The sequence below is a fragment of the Tupaia chinensis genome, unplaced genomic scaffold, assembly GCF_000334495.1.
Source record: "Tupaia chinensis unplaced genomic scaffold, TupChi_1.0 Scaffold144015_1, whole genome shotgun sequence".
Taxonomy (NCBI): Eukaryota; Metazoa; Chordata; class Mammalia; order Scandentia; family Tupaiidae; genus Tupaia; species Tupaia belangeri.
The window spans coordinates 103834-108459 of NW_006203867.1; the positions used below are offsets into that span (position 1 = coordinate 103834).

Below are 4626 nucleotides of genomic sequence, written 5' to 3' on the forward strand. Positions count from 1 at the left end.
ATGTGTTCGCCAGAAAGACAGAGAGAGACAGAGAGTAAGAAATCACCCCCCAGGGAGATGGCCACACCACAATCCCTTCTCCTCCATTCTTCTCTTGGGATATTGGGGACATACACTCCTGGTGTGAGTTTCAAGCCACAGGGTCTGGGCCTCAAATCACAGTTGGTCATGTGGGAGTCCAGTGCCTTAACTATGCCATGCTGGCCCCTTCTCTCTTCTTCTTAGTCTTGACAATTTTATTAGTCTTTTCAGAGAGCAAAATTTGATGCTTACTGATTTCTTCTATTATTTCTCTATCTTCTTTTTCATTTCTATTGTAATCTTCGTATTTTTCCTTCTTTCTCTTAAATCCGGGTTTAGTTTTCCTGCCTAGACAGAGTCCCTGCCCTGGAGGAGAGAACCCTCCCTGACAGAAACTCAGGTATGGGTCACCTCCTCCAACTGCTACGGGATCCCTCCACATGTTCCTTCCCTGAGCCTCCTCTTCCATTTGGACAGGCTCTGCAGCCAGAGGCAAGCCCAGCCTCTCAAGCGTCAGCAGAGAAGAAGGGGTGCAGTGCTGGTGAAGAGAGGCAGACACCTGGATGGGCAGCTCCCTCTACCCCTACCCCATCTCCTACCTGGACTCTGATCAGCTGCCAGCAGTGAGGGTGGAGAGAGGCCAGCTCCAAGGAAGTAATGCCCTCCAGCCATGGCGGTGGGATCACTCCCCCACCACCCCTCTTGCCTGGACAGAGCTCTGCAGTCAGTGGCAACCCCCTCCCCTTTAAATGTTGACAGAGTATGAGAAAACATCAGGGCTTGAAGGTAGGGTGTCGTGAAGGATTGAGAAAAGAGACAAGGAAGAGGTTAAAGCAGGGGGCTAAAGCTCTCTTGGAGCAGAAGCAAAACCACACCAAAACAAGGTCCATTTACTCCAAATTAAATCAGATAAGCACTGGGTGAGTTTTGCTATAAAGAATAATGTACAGTATACACGACGTTCTTTTTTTTTTTGGAGACGTTTTTGCTATAGGGCACATGCACTCGCCAGAAAGACAAAGAGACAGAAAGCAAGAAATCACCCCCCAGGGGGGATGGCCATGCCGCAATCCCTTCTCCTCCATTCTCCTCTCGGGATCTTGGGCATGCACGCACATGCACCCAGTGTGAGTTTAAGCCACTGGGTCCGGGACTCGAACCGCGGTCGACTACATGGGAGTCCAGCGACATAGCCATTACGCTAACTGCTGGTCCCCATGGAATTCTTTGTAGGCTATTCCTGGTGCAAGGTCGGTAGCTATCATTAACTTAGTATTTAGACTACAGCTTGGCTTGCAGAATGTCGTGTGACATCTTGAGACACAGACCATGCCTGGAGCTCCATTGGCTGACCATGCAGACCCTGCAGCTTCCCGTCCAGGAAAGGGGTTGCCCTCAACTCCCTCCTGCGTTCTTCCCTTCTGGCTCTCTCAGGCCTGGGCTGGTTTCTGTCTCCAGCATTTCCTTCCTTTTGTTTATGCTGAATCTTATGTATCATTACTGTATAGAGGGCGTCTCACTGGGCTGCATGAGCAGTGGCTTGTCGTCCACACTGCCAGACTATATATAAAAGAATAAAAAACGGGAACCAGCAGTTAGCGTAATGGCTATGTCGCTGGACTCCCACGTAGTCGACCGTGGTTCGATTCCTGGACCCGGTGGCTTAAAACTCACTCCAGGCGCGTGTGCGTGCATGCCCAAGATCCCGTGAGGAGAATGGAGGAGAAGGGATTGCAGCATGACCATCCCTCCTGGGGGGTGATTTCTCACTTTCTGTCTCTCTGTCTCTCTCTGTTTGTCTGGCGAGCGCAGGCGCCCTATAGCAAAAAACCTCTCAAAAAAAAAAAAAAAGAATAAAAAACAAAGTACCAGGATTAATAAAATTAAAGAAGAGGACCTAAAATTTTTGAACTGTTTTAAAGGATTTAACTGACTCAGTCCATCAGTAATACTTTCAAGAATTTGAGAGCCTGGGACCAGCCATTAGCATAATGGCTATGTTGCTGCGACTGCTTCGCGTCCCGGACTCGGTGGCTTAAAACTCACGCCGGGTGCGTGTGCGTGCATGCCCAAGATCCCAAGAAGAGAACGGAGAAGGGATTGCGGAAAAGTGACCATCCCCCCTGGGGGGTGATTTCTCGCTTTCTGTCTCTCTGTCTGTCTGGTGAGTGCATGCGCCCTATAGCAAAAAACCTCTCAAAAAAATTAATTAATTAATTTAATTAAAAAAAAAAAAAAGAATTTGAGAGCCAGAAAGTTGTTGTAAATTGTCTTCAAAGGTATTATAAATTTCACTTTGTAATGCTTGGATATCTAAGGCTAAATTACTCTGGCCTAATAGGTGTTTTCAGATACTAATCCAAGGAAAATGAGTGCAATTATAACGTAAAGGAGTTATACAAAAGAAGGAACATTCCAGTCACCTTTTAAAGCTAATTGTTTTCGTAAGCTAACAAGTTGGCTTCCTAATGAAACTACTGCTTGCTGAAGACCTGAAACTTCAGAGGCAAGACGGCTGTCAATCACTCGCTGAGTGGTCCACAACCCGCTGGAGTTCTCATGCCGTTTCTGAACAAATTCAAACGTCTGGGTTGTTCGATGCAATGCGATGCCAGCTGTAGCAGCGGTAGCAGTAACAGCAATCAGTCCCATAATGGTAGGGAGTAAAAATTCAATAAATCATTTAATCTGTTTAAGTAGTACCATTTGTGATGCACATCTCTGGGGAATGCTGCCATGGGCGGTATGTGCATTGGAAGCCACATTCCAGTTGGAGCTTTTAAAACATACATGCTTGGGACCAGCAGTTAGCGTAATGGCTATGTCGGTGAACTCCCACGTAGTCGACCACAGTTCGAGTCCCAGACCCGGTGGCTTAAACTCATGTCGGGCGCGTGTGCATGCATGCCCAAGATCCTGAGCGGAGAATGGAGGAGAAGGGATTGCAGCATGGCCATCCCCCCTGGGGGGTGATTTTTCACTTTCTGTCTCACTGTCTCTCTCTGTCTTTCTGGAGAGCACACATACCCTATTGCAAAAACCTCTCCAAAAAAAAAACAAAAACATGCTTTCATATGATCGGTTAAATGGAATTGAAGAATTAAGACATGTATAATGAGTGCAGTTAGAACAAGATACTAGAGATTCAAATTCATTCCAAATAATAGGACCTTTTTTAAAAAAGATATGGCAGGCAGTCTAACACAAGCTTGAACAAAACGAGTATCATTAACCATAATTGTTTTTTGGAGAGGTTTTTGCTATAGGGTACATGCGTTTAGCAGAAAGACAGAGAGAGACAGAGAGACAGAAAGCGAGAAATCACCCCCCAGGGGGAATGGCCACACCGCTATCTCTTCTCCTCCATTCTCCTCTCGGGATCTTGGGGATGCACGCACACACCCGGCATAAGTTTAAGCCACCAGGTGTGGGATTTGAACGGCAGCTGACGACATGAGAGTCCAGTGACATAGCCACTACATGAACTGCTGGTCCCTTAACGGTAAATTTAAGATCAGAGTGATTGCCTGTGGAATTTTTATGACATGTGCCTGTCCAAACATAAAGAGGGTGGAGGGCAACAAGGTTCTAAATTTGGTCCAAAAGGTGACCGAGGGCTCGGGGAGACATTCCTCCACCATGCCGAACAGTAGTGCCATTAGCTGAGGTACTAACAGACTGAGGAGACAGTCCCTCTCAGACCCTTCAGTGAGGTTTTCAGACCAGCTGAACCCACGGGGCCCTCGTCTATGAGCTCCCACAGGAAGTACTAGCTGACACGCATCCTGCTTCACTTCGGCGAGTTTCTCGCTCCCCGATTTTGTAATTCAGAAACGGTCATGAGCATGTATTTTATAAACAGGCAAAAACTATTTAACAAACTGTCCCAATGTAGAACAGAACAATCTTATTAAAAGATTTAACCCAGGGACCAGCAGTTGGCGTAATGGCTATGTCGCTGGACTCCCACTGGTCGACCGCAGTTCGCGTCCCGGACCCGGTGGCTTAAACTCACGCCGGGCGCGTGTGCGTGTGTGCCCAAGATCCCGAGAGGAGAATGGAGGAGAAGGGATTGCGGCATGACCATCCCCCCTGGGGGGTGATTTCTCGCTTTCTGTCTCTCTGTCTAAAACACCCCTTAGCACAAAAAACTCTCAAAAAAAAAAAAAAAAAAAAAAGATGACTTAGATATTTTATAAACCCTTATTATTTTTATTAGGCACGACGTTAAGATCGCAGATTATCTGAAAACTTTACTTGTCAATACCCCATTTGTAACGATTTCAATTTCCTTTAACCATTATGTATTGATTACCTGCTAAAAACAAAAAGAAGTCTAGTCATGAATCCATTTTTCCTGCTAGTTAGATATCCATCATGTCACATCCACCAACTAACATGTCAATACCGGACTTTTATTAAACCAACCCTATTACGACAAATATGATGTTGCCTGACCAATAGAATCCTGGACAAAATATATGTCGTAAATCATGAAGAGCTCCACTTATTAGCCCTTTTTATTTATTTATTTTTATTATTAGTTTTTAAAATCCTATTTCAAGCTGGCTATTTGTCTTTTTTTTATTTTTATTTTCTCCTTTC

General features: G+C 45.7%; 1 long non-coding RNA gene across 1 annotated transcript in view; it reads right to left on the reverse strand.

Moving 5' to 3' along the window:
- LOC102482936 (uncharacterized) overlaps positions 1-4626 on the reverse strand; it is a 32482-nt gene that overhangs the window by 12153 nt on the left and 15703 nt on the right. The gene's annotated exons all lie outside the window — the stretch shown is intronic.